The sequence below is a fragment of the Andrena cerasifolii genome, chromosome 3 (assembly GCF_050908995.1).
Source record: "Andrena cerasifolii isolate SP2316 chromosome 3, iyAndCera1_principal, whole genome shotgun sequence".
Taxonomy (NCBI): Eukaryota; Metazoa; Arthropoda; class Insecta; order Hymenoptera; family Andrenidae; genus Andrena; species Andrena cerasifolii.
Genome location: NC_135120.1, coordinates 9,649,140 through 9,666,451, shown reverse-complemented (window position 1 = coordinate 9,666,451; position 17,312 = coordinate 9,649,140). Strand labels below are relative to the sequence as shown.

The following is a 17,312-nucleotide window of genomic DNA, read 5'->3' as shown; positions in this document are numbered from 1 at the left end:
ATTAACCCCTGAAAATTCGCCTATTTTCCGATTTTGTGTTATAACTCGCGGACTGTAAGAGATAGAAAAAAAGTTTCAACACAAAAGTTACTTCTTTTAATTAGATCCACCATTTGGTAAAAAAATTATTTTACAGTTCACGAGTTATAACACAAAATCGGAAAATAACTGTATTTTCAGGGGTCAGTTACACTCCCTTAGAGTGAATTTGGGCAGCAAACAAAAATTGTGTTGCAATCAGGAGGAAATTCCCTACGTATTCACAAAGTTTCGGAATTTTTTGAATTTTCGGGTTCGGGATGTTCCCTTGTCAGTACCAGGATCCAGGGTTCGTCGATCAGAACGATAGCAAGGAAGCAGCGTTGACCGAGGTGGCCCAAGGAAACGGGCACAAAGGGGAGCAAACGACAGTGAAAGTGCACACATCGCACGGCAACCTGTCTCTCTTTCTCTGCTGCATATCTTCCGGGTGCCGTGGCCGCGTTACACAACGTCCTCGAGCCAAAGACGAATAGGCGGCCCGTTTAACTTCGGCGACATCGAAAGGTCCGTCGCTAGGGAGCGACAGAACCGACGGAGGCTGAAGTGGACCACCGATTCTCGCGGCTAGTAGGAAGTTGTTAGACGCGGACCAGATTCGCGGTGCTTACGTGTCCCTCCTTCGACTCGACGCAGAGGGCGGAGGGAAACTACTGGGGAACTTTCCTTGATCGAAGTAACCAGGCTCGGTGGCTCGAGCTGCGTGATTAACGTCAACAACGGAAACTACACTCATATAGTTTATAAAAAAAATAATAAATTTGATTTCGGACCTGCTGTTCCATAGTTACAATATTTTTCTACAAAAAAATTACCGAATGTTCTTTAAACGTTGCTCTTTTAAGTGCAAAAAGTTCTGTAAAAATATACGCTTCCGCTTTTTAAAAAAAAAATTCCCGAACCGTCGCCACTTTTCGGCCGCCTGACTAGGTATAACCCCTTAAGGCGGGCGCAATTAGCGGGCCGATATTTCTCCACTCCCTTGTCGCTAATTGGATCGACTCATCAGTGGAGAAGTTCGACGTGGAATTGGTGGTTGTGTCGATGACAAGGTATTCAAGTTTTTTTCTTTGTTATGTGTGATTGAATATGGAAAAAGTTTTTTAGTATTTTTTTTTGGTTGTCGATTGTGTACTGGATGAGATTATATTGATTCCACTTCACTCAGTAACGAAAACCAAGGCTATTATGAATATTATTATTGAGTAAGTTTAGCTTCATTTTCTAAAAACAGCCACCACTGTCCACTGGCAGCTTCCCAAACTACAAACCGTAAGAAGGAACAATTAATCACAATCGAAACAGTCTAATTACCTCAAATTACACATTCGTTCTCCAAGCGAAGCACCTACGCAAAGTTCAAAGAAACCATAAAGACACTTCCACGTAATTCAAAAACATTGTCACCTCAACAAACGTTTTGAACCTGGAGCCAAAAGTGAGCAAGTGACGGGACAAAGGCGTGCTCTGACAGCACGACAAAGAATGAAATCATAATCTAGAGTGGGAGGAGAGAAATGGGGAGGGTGGAGGGAGTTTTAGCTACGGCGAAACGGAGCTCGTTAACGGTCATACACCGATGGCCAATGGTTCTTGACGGTCGTTGGATTCCACAGAGACCTTGGCGCTTTTTATCTTTGCTCGCTTTAGTCCTCCCTGTTACAAAGAGAGGCGGCCACTTCACCGTTCCGCGGAACGCTGAAAGATCGCGGCGTGCGATCACCGCGATATACCATTAAGGGTGTCCGAACCGAGCACGTGGATTATATAGTTTCCGAGGACTCGGTGTCCCGCGCCTCGCGTTCCTCATTTTTCTCAGCCCCGGCCCCATTAACGTTCTTTCGTCGTGCTCATTCAAGGATCCGTCAAATCGCACTTTTTCTCCAGGAACGCCAGTGTAATGGTCTAGTTTCCCGCCACAGGAAGTGCCTTTCGCAGAGGTCGAACCAGGCCCGATGGATACCCTCGATTTTGTTTCAGAGTACTGTAGTGAGAGGCTTTATGTGTTTTAGATGAAACTAGTGTGGAGGGGATAAAATCACAAAAGTGTGGTAGCCTAGGGGTGCGAAGACTCCTATATGACAGAGTGTTCGAAGAAGGGGTGAAAAATCAGCCCTTAAAGTTGTCAAAAATTTAAGTATAAGGATTATTCAGTTTTCAATGCTCTGTCGTACTAACAGAAGAATAAATTAAATAGTTATGTTAAAGAAACGAAACATTGCGTTGACTCTAAGGGCTGATTTAACCCCTCCAGAAAGAATTCCTGCAGGAAAAAAAATTACCAAAGTTTTGTTAAAATTAGAATTTTAGGGTCCTTGTAAAAATTATCGTATTTCTGTCACCGTTTACGGGTTAAGCCTCCTTTTGACCATTGCTGTATGTTCTTCTATGAATATGGATGGCAAAAAGGCAGAAAAGGAGAAAGACTGAGGAATTCGTTAAGTAAAGGTGGAAAGACAGAAGTAGTTGACATTCCGTTTTACTTTGATGCCTTCGGAAATAGGAAATCTTATGAAATATTTCATAATGGTTCGTCTGTATTTAAATTCTCCCCTCTAGCACAAAGATTATTTATTCAAGGAGTCCTGATCGTGAAAAATTTTGCGATTGCGATGCCGAACAGGTGATTTAAAGTCGAATCGATCGGGCAATCTGAATATAACTCTCGGTTAAATTGCCTTTAGTATGCAAGAAATTTTGCAATGGGATAAACCATGATTTTAATAATTCAAGAATCAGACCCCGCTGTAGTGTGACAACGGTTTACGTAACCTGAAACGCGGCCTCGCTCGCGGATACGATATAATAGAATCGCGGCATCCGATTCCAGAATTTCCTAATCGAATAATCGATCATGCCTGCGCAGCATTTCCCTTTCTGAATGCACGCTAACAGGCCACGAGCGAAATTTCAATATTATAGTAGCACCGATTGATCGAGTCGCGTTCTAAGTGAATACGAATGGCACCCAACGCGGCCTTCGTTACGGGAATAATTCAGCCTCGGGGGCGCTTGCTCTCCTTTTCCCCAATTAAATAATCGATAAATGAGAACGGGCACGCCTCAAAGGAGTTCTGCTAAATATTGATAAGCCGTCGAACACGTCGACGGGCTGCTCGTTGCGTAACTGGAACGGTACAGTGGGAGTGTATCGACGCAAAAAAAAAAAAAATGAAATGCTGCAACGCTGAGTAGATTTTACAGTTAAAGGAAACATTTCGGGCGATTTTTAGTTATATTTTACATGGTCTGTAGCAGATATCTGAGTCTGAAGTGGAGTCCTGGACGCTAGAAATTAAGGTAGAGGTCTGCAGGTGATAGGTATGTATGGAAGGCTCAGAAGCTAATCAGTCTAAGTCCAACTTTCCCTGAAAATGAGTTACGCAGTTCAAAGAAATGAAAAACCTCTTTATTGTTGAAACTTTCAGTTGAGAAATCAATTAAGTCGCTACTTTCATATGCAAGCAATAAATGCCGGTACTTATATCGACCACGGAATTTCTAGGCAAAATTATTTCGAGGACACAAGTGTAAATCTCGGTTTTAATGCTAATGGACTTACACTGTTTGGCTTCTGAGGTTTCAAGGATTCCAGGTTGGTACTTTTTCTATCTAAGAAGCAAAAATGGCGGTAGAGACTTAAATAAAACACCTGCCCAATGCAGAATTAATACCGCATAACTAATCTGAAAATATTCTGAAGCAAACCATCATGGCGCCAACGAGGAAGCTTCTCGGGTCTGCTTTACCCGACCACAGAGCTCTACGAATTTCAAATTCCGTAAAAAAACTCCCTCGAATTAATATTTTATAACAGCTTTCCCTAGAAGTTCCCTGTATCTACTCAACCCGGAACCACCCAAATCGAAAAATGCCCCCGAAAAATCAAGTCAACCCCCAATTTCCACGAAACTCCTTGACACAACTGTTACGTCATCAGCCTTAGCAGATCCCGCTCGCCGCGCAACAGTCCCACATGTCTCCTGAACGACGAGGATCCCCGGCGATCGAGAAGGATTCGACTGGATCGCGCCACACGCGTCGATGACAGCCGCTCGTAAAGCCCGCGGATGACACGCACGAGATACCTCCCCGTCCGCCTCAGCTGGCTTACCTGAAACAGGACCAAAAGAAGAGAGAGATGAGTCTCCGTCGGGCGAAAGTGGACGGTACCTGCGTGACGTGCGAGCGAATGAACGAGCGGACCCGCGGAACCGTGCGAAAGCGAAGGGGAGGGGTCGTGATTAATTCGCGTCCTCGTTATTGTTTATTATATCCAAACGAAGGCCTCGCGGCCGACCCACGCGACGATCATCGGCGTGGCCGTGGTGGCGGAAGAGAGGGCGACGATCGTCCGCGGAAACGAGACAATGATCCCTCCGAGGAGCGCTCTCGCCCAACCGCGGCAAGAAACCGCCGTGTTTCTCGGCCGGGCGAGGAACGGTGCCGGGAACGAGGGCCGGGGGGGAAAGAACAGAGGAGGAAGAGCGGGGAAGAGGAGGCGACGGGACAGCCGCGGAGGAATCGCTTGGGAAGCGAGGACGGAGAGGGACGGATAGGCAGGCTGGGTAGGGTAGGTAAGGTAACAGTCAGGCAATCAGGCTGCGGCGCAGGGATTCGCGGCAGCGTTATTATCTACTTGGGTGGACAGGTGCCAGGGGGTTTATAAAAGTCCGCGTGCGCGCGGCATGGTCGCTGGGAGATCGTTATCAAGGGGGATGAGAGAGCGCGGTGGCGCGGAGAGGGAGCGAGGACCGTGGAGCGGGACGAGGTTGTCGGAGAGGCACGCTCGGGAAGAGGATACGCGGCGGAGCGAGAGGAACGGGCGGATAAAAAGCCGCGGATGGAGAGAGAGAGGGAGAGGTGAGGAAGGTCGGATAGGAGGTGGGGGAGGAGGGGAAGAGAGGCAGGCGTAGATTCATACGGACGCACTACTAGATGGCCGTTGCCGACGCGTATAAGCCACGGTAAGGGAAGGCGGCGGATACCACGAGGAATAAAAGGTCTAGGTAGCATAGTTGCACGCACATTCCCAGTTCACAGCCTTGACTCCGGGCGGGGAACGAGCCGGCCAGGCGGCAGCAACCGGCGGCGGCAGCAACGACGCCAGAAGCAGCAACGAGCGGCCGCGGACGGGCCCAAGGAACGAACGAACGAACGGAGCCCTAAGCGGCCCAGCCAACGGACCAACGAACGGAAGAACCAACGGGCGAACGCAGCGGCCACGTTGAACGGGCCAGCGTGGTCGGCGCACGAACCGTGGGGCCGTGGGTAGAAAAAGAAGGGCTTCTCTCTAGCGCTCACCCAAGCTCCGCGCTCGTTCGCCCGACGATGGCAATTATACGCGGCCGAGCCGTCCCGGCTAGATTCAAGATCAGATAATCCCATCTGTCGGTGTAAGCGGTCTGCAAACGATCCCGCGAACGATCGGATATCCTCTACCCAGCCGATAGATTTTTCCGAGACGCCGCGCCGCGACGGAAGGCGCTCGCTAGCCTGCTACCTTGCGCTCGCCCCTCGAGCCTTCTTGCCTTTCGCCGAGGGGTGATCGCCGCGCGCAGTGGGGTTCTGGGCTTTCGATGCACCGGCTACGGTTTGGGAGTAAGACCGGAGGGAGGGAATCCAGCCGGGGGACAGGTTAGCGGGGATCGGGAAGGCTTATTTAATCCTCGAACGACTGTACCTGGATCTGTGTTCACACGCGTTCTCAGTAGCTTAGGTGAACTCTTCAATGTGGGTTGATTGATTCAAGGTGGCGATTGTTTGTATTAGAACTCATAAAGCGATCGATGTGTGCTCGAAAAGATGCAGCCTTTGATCAGGTTTTGTGGAGTCCGAAAGAGACATCGCTCGCATCGGAAATATAGACTTGGTTCTTTAAATCAAGGTGGATTGTATTTTATTGTAAGAATATTTGTATCTATTTAAGTTTCCTCGAAGCTGAGGGTAAATTATTTTTCTAAGAACCACGATTATAAGGTACAGTACTGGAAATATTTATTGCATCGCAATTTTCGTAGAAATGCATTTGATAAAATTTTGGTCAAGAAAAACAGAAATATTTTCCTAATACTAATGATAAAAGAGGTATAAGTGATAATGTGTTTAATATTCCAGTGAAGCGATCAATATTACCAGTACTGTAGACGCTAGTAAAGTAATTTCGTGGCTCTCCAAAGAACGACTCTACGTCGCACCAATATTTTGGATGATATAATATAATTTAAGGGTTTCTGATATTTTTATACTTTTCTGGTCAAGTTTCCACGTTACACAGTCCAAAAGCAATGCACGCAGCGTCGTGAAAGAAGCACTGAAAATGGGGAAAGAAATTATTGATCCCAACGGATGAATTTTTACGCAAAAGTTTTAACGAGGTAACGTGTACTTTATGGGAAGAAAAAGTTGATATGACACTTAACGGAGCATACGTAATACCCTAATTGATGATGTCAAGAGAAGTTTCGAATTAAACTGTCTGAAACGTGGCAGAGCGCCGCGCTCAGCGGGCACTGTTAATGAAGAAGTACATTGAAGTAAGCAAAGGCAACATCTCCTTTCTTCCATCACCAGCCGTGAAAACCTACAATTATTAGCCTGGTAACCGGTATCAACACTTGCTTCAAGTTGACAACAGAAAACGCTGTACCCGCTCATTAAATACTTTTGCTCTCTCTCGGTTACATAGACGCGGATACGAGAAAACGGCTAAAACGAAATATAAAGGGAGATTGAATATCGTCTGAACGGGATGAATCTTTATTTTCCCATTCTCCTATCCGGCTGAGAACTATGCGTATGTACTTTATGGAAACTTGAGCACATTTTGCTTGCACCGACTCATCCTTCTTTACAAGATTGTGTAATAATTTCACCTACTTGGAAGTAAAAAAATTAAAAGTAAATGTCCCTGGAAAAAATAATTCAAAATTCAAGGTTCCCTCCTTCTTCATGATCCCGCATTAGTTGTCTTCTTCCAAGAAAGCGATGGTGGCTAGAAATTATCGAACCCCGCTTTCTGTTCACAAAATTCCAGAAAAGATATTCCACTACAATCTGCCCACTTTCTCCTAGCAGAATTAATTACCTGTAACAGCAGAATAAGAACGATGAATTCAGAAATTGTTAGACACACCTACACATTCCCATCGGGCTGTACATCGTTTCGTCAATGTCCCCTCTCGTTCGCGGGACAAAACTCGGGGAGGTGGAAGGAGGGTGGCGGCTGGGTGCTCTGCCACTTGCAGCACCGCCGACGACAGTGAAACGTACGTACGAAAGGATACGTGTCTCGGATACCGAAACGCCCACGCGAAATCGACGGCGATGCCATTCCAATGTTAATTGAGGTGCCCGACGCCCACGCGGCCAGAGGTGTTCTCGGCTGTGGCGAGCAGTCGTCAGCCATCGGCTATCATTAGCCCGATCGGGCCGCCGATAAACATTCGTGGCTCTTCGGTAATTCGCTTAATGAGATAACGGTACACACCGCCGAGCAAAATCTCCGCGCTTGATAACGCTTTACGGCCGTTCCGCGGCTCTCTCAGCCGGGGAACGCGAATACCTTTAAGGACGCGGGCCCGCGGACTATGCCACCGATCGCATTTTACGGGCACGCTCATACTCGTTAGCTGAGAAACAGGGGGACGCGGCAATAGACGCCGGGGCTAATTCCTGGTATCGGTTCGCCCGGCTTAAATCCCACCAGATTTTATTTCCCTTTCTTTATCTGACGGATAGGATCGTTAGAGTTGGCACGTTACGCGATCGGGAGGAGCAAAGTGAGACGTCACTCGTGTAATATAAAATCGAGCGAATGGAGCGTGCTGATCAAAGTTTCTTTGAATCAGTGTTTGTCAAAGCGGGCGCTAACGTGCTCTATAAAGTCCTTGCGCATAAAATAAGTTTCATTGAGAAGTAAAATAATTCATAAAGCTTCAAATAATCGTTGAAGAGTAAAATTCTTTTAAATTTCTGCTTCTACTTCAATTAAACAGTACGGATACTAATATATATTAACATTAATATTGCAAAGTCTCGCACTTTCACATCCAAATATCCCAATTTAAACCCAATTATCAAATTCCATGTTTCCCCAAAATTCCCAAACGACCCTCGACAAGTGAAACCCTTTGCCATCGACTTAAGCGAACAGGTATACGTACATTGTAAAAAAATCCAGGTGTTCGAACGTGTTCGAACGCTCACTGAAGTGCAGAGACGCGATAAGGCGCACCGCGGGACAAGTAGATGCGCCCGGTTTTAATCAGACGCGTTTTAATTTCGCCCTCCGCTCGCTCGTGCAAGCAAGCATGCACGCGCAACCGTCCGCCAGCGTCTGTCTTGTCCTGGTTCTCCTTTAAAGGATCTCCCCCAGCCGAAGAACGAGACGATCGCGAGAGATCAAGGCGACAACAAGATCCATGATTCGGGATTAGCGGCATGAAGGATGCGCGAAAAAGAGGCGAAGAATGGGGAGGGAGCCGCGACTCGGCGACGAAACAGGACGAACAGACCACAGAAGAAACAGATGGCTGGTGCTGGCGGATAGCGATGGGCGTTCGAGTCTCTGACTTCAACACTTTCGAACAATAATTCTAAATCAACAAACCTTCGAGCAGCTCCTGTTGCTATTCGAAAACAAAAGTTCCTAGACATCTTGAACGCATAAAAACCTGTCGTTTCTAAAAGGATCTTTTCAAATACTAAACAGAGATGGAAATACAGAGAAGAGGATAGAAATAATGTCGAAAGGAATACATACATAAAAAGTAGTACGCAGCGTGCAACATTAGCAAGATAAATGAATAAGGATTATGGGGTAACAGAGGGCATCGCAAAGCAGAAGTTCGAGACATTGAATTATTCCGAGACCTCTTCAGATTTATTTAAGATTCTTTCGAGACTCTCAAAACGGCCGAGATTTATTTCTCAAGACTTCCAGGGACTTCTGCTTTCGCAGATAGCGTCCGGGGCGACGAGAAACTTACGTCACGCGGACGAAGCGATTCGATGTGCCTTGAGCCCATCGCTACCAGCGGATGGAACTACGGACGCAGACGGAGAGCCGAGCCACTGTCTGGTCCAGCTGGAAAAATTGGCTCTGAATCACTGTACGGCCTACCTGCTGCCTTATTGAGGAACCCGCTCCTTGGCCGTTCTTTCAGCCTGTGCAGTCAGGGGTATAAATAGCGCTCTTTAAGAATACTGGAGACACTGGTCCCCGCGACCATGCATCACTTGCTCTGCACCACTTCTCTGCGTGGTCGCGTGCGTGTGTACGCGCCCCCGGTGATATACCAGCCATCAGATCGCGCCGCGGATAAGACGGAAACGCGGATCTAAAGTTACTCAAAACGAAGCCAGCCGCGTCCTCTTGGATCGCCACGACCCTCTTCGCCTCCCCGCGAGAGTAGCTTCTAACGAGGGCTGGTAATTAATACAGTGGCGAAATGAATTTGTGGCATGAGTCGCCGTTGCAACAGACGTTAATGGCTTCCATACTTGTATCTAGTGACCTAATGTTTTTGTAATATAACGTTTTATAATATAATGTTTTTTCTATAGAATTTAGCTTCTAAGCCTCCCCCTTCTTCCTCTTCTCCTACCCCATTTTGGGGAGACAGAGGTATAGCCACAAAATTAAGTACTTAGGAATATCACTTATGTAACAGAAAAGGTATTATACTATAAGTAAGTTCTATCGATTCGACTGCTCGAGCTAAGTTCACTGAATAAAGCAGCACTTCCGCTGGACCTCGCCTTCTGCATGTATCCCTCCCTCGTTTATATCTGTTAAACTTATATTTAAGCAGCTCTCTTAGCGCACTACAGGCGTTAATAATAATAATCTTATTAATTTGAAACATTCTCCTCTTTCCAAATTGCCTAATTTCGTTAGAGGCTGCGAAGCAACGCCCCTCGGAGCTCCAGGAGACAAAGTCGTGGGCGTCCTTATCGATGCAATAATATACCGTGAGTTCAGGTCCCCGCTAAGTCGCGGCGAGAAGGGGGCCTTTTAGCTCGTGTCAAGGTGTAAGTCCGCCCGCGGAACGATAGAACCGACGATGGCGACAAAAACCGCCGGTTTCGTGTCCTTGCGGTACACCTTGGGCCTCGAGGGCAGGATAACAGCGTTTCCCAGCGAGACTGGTACTGGCGAAGGCCCTGGATCGCGGCCCACGTACCGACTCACTGTCGTCTACCAACACCTACCTCATCCTTCTAGCCCGCCACCAGGAAGAACACTTTCCGCGGCGACCGTCGCTGGAACTGCGATCAGATAGCCTCGTAATGCCTGACTTTGGATTATAGCTCTCGAACGATCTCCTAATCTGTCTCGCGGTGCACACATTTCGGAGATGTGGTCTAGCAGTAGTTTATTGCATGTTGTGCCATTTTTGGTGGGCTAGGTGTTGGGGAGTAGCTTTGTTGAGGAGATGAAGACAGGGTTGGGGATCTTCACTTTGCAGATGGGTTTCTCCTTTTGCAAAGAGTAAGGGGGCTAATGTGGAGCACGCATGTGTGTTTTATGATGGGGAACGTTTAAATTAAATTGACGTTTGAGAGATACTGCTAATAGCGAGCAAGGGAACTTCGGTAACCCGAGAATTTTAATTTTGTTGAAACTTTGCAGGTTTGTAAGAGATACAGGAGTATCAGAGAAGTTTTCGTTTCTGCTACTTTTTGGTTCTTCAGGGTGGAAACACCTCCTAAGTTAATATATATTTTTCTATTTTCCTGCGTATCTTGAAAACTATGGTAGTTATGTTAAAGTGTAACGTTTAAAGAAATCAGAATTTTGCAATGGGTGATGGATTTATGTAAAACTTTTGATCTTGAAGAGGATCGAGGAAGATTTCAATTTATCTGAACTGGAACTGAAACGATGAAAAATAGAATAAGGTGAATGTCCCAATTTCTGCTCATTTGAGAGGTAACTCGTCATAAAGAAGGTATAAAAAATTTGTTTGAGATCAAAATTTGCAGAGTAATTGATTAATTCTTTAATAATAAATCAACCAATTCAAAAACTATTTAAGAAAGGTATTGCCCCAAGCTCGTGCAACACTCGCGTAAATGTTTAAATAATTTAGAACTATTTTGTTGCAACTATAATACAAACGTAACGCATATAATAATAAGAAAAATACGAAATGAGCAGAAATGGGGACATGAGCAGAAATTGGGACATTCGCTACTATAAAAAAACAAATTCCTGAAAAGCAATTTATTACCAAAAACACTGTCTTCGATAACGAATCTGTCGTATCAATAACGTCACAAATTCCCTCGAACCTATCCCTCCGTTTTCCTTCACACATTTACAGCTACAAACAATATCAGCTTGGTCCCTAACTAAAGTTTCGCGAAACTGGCTTGGCACGCGGGGCGCTAAGGGACCAATAAAACACCTTCGGTTTTTTTCGAGGAAGAAATCGGGAAGTGCGAACACGTACAGGTACGCGTCGTTTTCCGACGGAGCTCTCGATAGCCGTGTGATGTGGGTTGATAAGATCGCGACGTTAGGCAGAGACGACGTGGCTGCTTGAAATTCTAGTCAAGCAGAGTTTATGGGTTACGAATACGCGAGGCAACGCCAAGAGCATCGGCTGCGTATTTACGAGCGATTAGCCAAGCCTATCCTGGATACTAAGAACCGTAGACCGTGTTTCTGCCTTTGATATTCCTCACCCACGTGACTCGCCAGCCGAAATCTTCGCGGAGCCTCTATGGCCGATCGTAACCGAACACTGTTCCCCAAATTTCGCGATTTGCATACCGTTCTACCGAAATAACCATCTCCTTCCGCGGGAAACAAAGAGTGGGTCCCAAAAGAATAGCAAAAACTTATATTGGTATCACTGATCTATTTTACAACCCCTTCGATTTAGGCGTCGCCTTTAAATTTTAGTTTAAATTTCCCGAAATCGCGTTAAATGAATTATATAAACCTTTAAAAGAATTGTAATAGCTGAAGTGGGGATGTAAAAAATATTACGTAAGGACGGTGGGGGAAGGGGATGGAATATAAAATCGCCAAAATTACCCTTACGTAATTTAAGGACGGCCCCTCATGGAATGTAAATTTTATGATATAATTTTCTCTATTAGATTATTGGAACTATTGAGTTGGCGAATATAAAATTACTCATCGCGGATAGCGTAAAAGTTTCCTTATTTATTTATGGTGGGGATACCATAACAATTACTAATGCTGGCGTACGATTCGAGAAATGTGACAGAAACTCAACAAAATACTCTAAAAATAAAAATAATATTTTCATTCAAACTTCTCTTAGCGAGACGGTAATTTCATATGTACCACCCTGATATCTAATTCCTGTCACCGTTCACAGTTTAAGCCCTCTTCGACCGTCATATGTAATTTTTAATGTCATTTCTAGGAAAATTTATTTTATGTAAAATTCGCAATCATGAATAGTGTATTTAGCTGGAATTAATAGCAGAACGTGTTGCAGATTTTATTCGAAATTTATATCAGTTTTATTAGAGTCGCCCTGGATGACAGTGCGTTTCAATTGGCACATCGTCAGACACCAATAATACTATCCAGTCGAAAAGTATTTTAAACGGCACCTTTGTGAGATTCCACGTCGTCATAGGACAGAAGTCACTCTGAATTGGAGCGATATTAATTCGTTCGACAAATCGCTTTATTAATTTCATCCCGATTAGGGGACGATAATAGGTAAGGATAGACAGGGGCCCGGACTTCGCTACTATCCAATCGCTTCTTTCTTCCATCCACGCCCGAGTCGATTGTGCCTGGCGCGTGAAACGAATACGGGCTAGAATAATTTAGTACGGACGTCCTCAATAATCGACGGAGTGACTAGTCACTACAGACATCAATCTCGTACGTTCCATTCAGTCGAGCTGAATAAAGAATAGTTCATAGCGATTCGATTCGATTCGAAAATCGGCCGCAGAAAAAAAAAGAGATGGAACAGGCTGAATGAAAACAGCACGACTAAAATTGCTTCGACTTGTGATAATAAATTGAATCGAAACGAGGCGAATTTAACTGTCGAGGTTTCAATCGCCTGAAAAAAAATATCCCGAATGAAGTGAAATGAAAGTAGCTCATATTAAAAAACTGTATATATTGGAATCGAGATTAAATTCGGTGAGCTTGTGACGACAAACCGAGTCGAACGAAACCGAAGCGAATTTAACCAACGGAATTCGAACAAGTTCAATCGAATTTAATCGCATGCACATTTGATTAACCTTAATTGGATCGAATTGATCACAATCTGAACCTGAGGTATACAGAATCAAACAGAACAGAATTTTAATCAAAAGCAATTCGAATTACAAGCTCGTGCTTGTTCAAGTTTAAGGGGCTGTTCCGGTCTAGAGTCCCAAAAAATAGGTGATATTTAGGAATTAATTGAAGGAAAACTACTACGTGTAACTTAATGGGACTTTTTGCATTGCATTAAGGATGTCTTATATTATAGAAATATATTTTTTGTTTTATAATTAATCATTGCAGACGGCACTGAGGAGTCGTTAAAGTCAAGGTGTCAAAAAATTGATCCAAATCGGTGGGACCTGTATCTCCAAAAGTTATTATCCCATTCGACTGAAACTTTTTTAATTTTGAAGAATATACTTCTGGTTAGGAGGAAAACCAGAAAAAATACAAAACTGACATTTTTTGAGAAAATAACGACATTTGAAGTTTGAAATCACTTTTTCCCTATATTTTTCGTCTTTCAAGGCCTTTATAAATTATAAATTTTCAATTTGATTTAAATTTTGCTGGCTTTTCCCCTAGCCAGATGTATATTCTTCAAAATACAAAAACTTTCAGCCGAATCGGATAATAACTTTTGGAAATACAGGTCCCACCGTTTTGAGAACACTGCTTCGAGAAAAACGCGTTTTAAGTTTTATGTGCGTGCCGAGTAGCCGAGTGTTATAACTTCGGGAATTTTACGAATTTCAAACAATCCTTTTAAACACGCATTCCTAAAAGTTTGAACATTCGAAAAATGAAATAAAAAAATCGATTTTTAGACCGGAACCTTCCCTTAATCGAATAACAAATATCTATCATACTGGCATGCAAGAATACTCGAGTATTCCATCTGAAATAATTTCTCCAGAGTGCAGTTAGATTAACACCACTGCACAAGCAAGTTTCATGTTTAATCAGCATTAAAGGGCACTCACAGTCAATTAAAAGGTCGTTAATTGAATGCTTTTATTGCTACGCGTAATGATTTACCAGGTTGCTGGTTATTTTACAATTGCCCGACTGTTCTTTTCGATCTTATTCATTTGCAACCCTTTTTCTTCGCTCCCATTCTCGCCTCTCTCTTTCGCCGCAGGAATGCGCGTAATCGTTCACGCGAACCACGGTTGCACGGGGAAAAAAGGCGGGGTTCCGCTCACGGAAATAAATGGGGCGCTCTATATCTCGATCAAGCATCCGTAAATGAGTTTATTCCTCACTGGACGCGCCGTGGCAGGATTTTAGATTGCCCTGGATGTATACGCGTTACGAGTGGTTTACATGTGATGCATGTTATAGCAACATCCACGCTGAAGACTGTAAACGTGTTTACACTGTGCAACGCAGAGGTAACTGCTAAGCAGGGTTGGGCATTAACTAATTAAATAATTATTTAGATAACGCATCAAAGGAAAGTTACTTTAATTTTAGACTATTTGACGAATAAAGCTATTTTTTCAATTCCACGAGAATTTATTCGACGAATCAAGTTCATTTTTTTATTCGTCGAGCGTTTCAACTTCAGCGTCGAATAAATTTTGCAACACTATCTTTAACTTTAACTTGAAGTTGAAAAATTGATTCGACTCGTAAGTTAACCTGGCTCAACTTTATTCGACCCATGACGAATAATTTTTTATAAACTTTTATTCGTTATTCGAAATTTTATCTAAATAAAATTATTGCCCATCTCTGCTGCTTAGATCATCTAATGCCCGCTGTAACTTACAAGGAAACGTTTCAAACCCAAAAATTCTGATTCCAAAGAGACTTTGCGTGAATGTAGATTGTATTGGAGTTTGCAAGGAGCAATTCTTGTTTCTGTGGAAATTCACTCTGGCGGAATGAAATCAGCCCTTAAAATTATCGCTTCTTTCGCTTTTTTTTCTTTTTAAGTACAACTTCATTTTCGTTTTAGCTGTGCGATGAAGCATAAAACACTGTGTAGCATGTGCTTCTGTGTGTTATTTCCAATCTGAAGGTCCCGCGACTACAAAGGTTTATTACAGTTGCAAAGGGATGTTATATCTTCTGAATGGGAGCTCAGTAGATGCCGGCCATTTGGAATATTAGGCACAGAGAGAAAGAATAAGACGAATGGTTGAATCCGTTCGATCAAACAGAGCAGATCAAAGGAAAGTATTGTTCCATCCTGACGATTTACTTTTCAACGTAGTCATCGTTGTGGTTTCTCTTGTACCGAGTGTACCCTTTAAGCTGCGCTGATCGTTCTCCCTGGGCAGCCAGCTGATGCAGCGCGAAGCGCTAGAAAATTGCCCATCGTAGCGAAATCGATGGGCAGCTTTCCTAGGAACGCGACACGCCTCCGGCAACCGGGCGTGCAGAGTGGGACGATGCATTATTCCAACAATAGGATGCGCGCACGCACGACCACGTTACCCCTGCACAAGAAGACGCGAACGTGCAGACACGTGATCGCGTTAGGGTGCATTTCCAGTGGCAATAAATATCAAGTTCTCTAAATTATTTTTAAGCAAAACAATTTGACAACCTAGTGTCAGATTTCTCAGTAGAAGATTTACTTTCCGCTTAAATCAGTTGCAGGTAACGTTCTATACTACCTTCGCCTCGTTCGATTTCACTAAATAAAGAACTGCAAACTTATTTAAATCCTCCACGCTTCTTTTTACTCCTAAAAAGTATATTTAAAGGCCACTCTTAACGTTAGTTTACCTTCATCTTCAACCTAAACAGAAAATCACAGTGAAGCATCAAGGAGTTACACTCCCAGCTGTCCATCAGAATGAAACGACACCCTACAACCTCACTCGACACGAAGAACCGTCAGTAAGAAAGTTACTCGAAACTTTAGAACCACCTCCACCATGAATGTAGGTATACATGTCTCTATGAATTGAGGGAAGCGGGTATTTTACCCTCAAACAAACAAATTTAAGCGTGATAAACCCCTTGTCTACATTAGTCAAGTAACTCGGCCTAGTGAACCGAGCCCAATGCTCGGCCCAACTACTATGCTGTCCGCTCTACCGCTCGCCACACTCGCCCGTTTACTCGACTTTTTTACTCGACCAACTGTTTACACTAGTCGAGTTAGCTATGCTTCTTTCACACTCGCCACTCTACTGTTTACTTGATTAATGTAAACTAGGCTTAAGAGTATTAAAATGCATCGGAATCGGAAGCACTGCAATCACCCCTAAAAGTCAACTTCGAATTAGAAAAATATTCTTCATAAGGCGTAACTTTAGCAACGATCGCTAAGTGCTTCCAAACTGTTCCCTACATATAAGGGAGCTTCGAAGCTTTCAAATAAATCCTCGAAGTGTAACTACACGCGAAACCAAACAGACAGCAAGGGGATCATCTCTATTGCATTTCGAGCGATTCATCCTCTGATTTCGGTGTCGGAAAGTGCCTTCGGTGAAAGCCGTTCCCCTGTAGTTAGAGCGCAACCGCGTCGGAGGACGGTCAGCGCGCAGGGATATCCCGCGCGTTGCCATTAAGTTGCCATTGTTCCGCAACTGTGCAACGGTTCATCCATAATCTTACGTGCTATCCGCGGATACAGTTATGGCCCCGGGGACACTATGCAGCCGCCGCGGTCTCCGGCGGACCATTGATCATGGAGATGATCTCCTCCTACGTGGCGGGACAGGTCGTGCGACCGATACGGTGCACGATTTGGCTGCAAGATAGACAGGTGTTCGCGAAAAAGTCACGATTCTGGCCAGCTCGGCTGCTGCGCCACGTGTGCAGGGGAACGATCCGCGGTTTCCGCGTCGCTCGAGCTTCCTCCTCGGGGATAATGCTCGCGTATCGTGATCGAAACCGACAGCCCAACCCCTCGACCCTTCGTAGACACGCTTCTCGACTCGTCAAAGTGCTTCGGGGATACCGAAGGCTGTCCTTTGGGGTATCAGCGAGTGGAGTTCTGTAGATTTTTTTATGACTGGGAACTTTGTGCGGAGAGGGTTGAAGTGGGATGAAGAAGAAGGTAAAGTAAAGGGTTGTGAGAAGAGATTCC

General features: G+C 44.6%; 1 long non-coding RNA gene across 1 annotated transcript in view; it reads right to left on the bottom strand.

Annotated features, from left to right (window-relative positions):
• Nucleotides 1-2,351: 2,351 nt before the first annotated feature.
• The window catches only part of LOC143366900 (uncharacterized), a 74,275-nt gene continuing 59,314 nt past the window's right edge, over nt 2,352-17,312 (bottom strand). The window contains exon 3 of the long non-coding RNA XR_013084849.1: nt 2,352-4,153. This is a non-coding gene — a long non-coding RNA (uncharacterized LOC143366900). The remainder of the gene's footprint in view (nt 4,154-17,312) is intronic.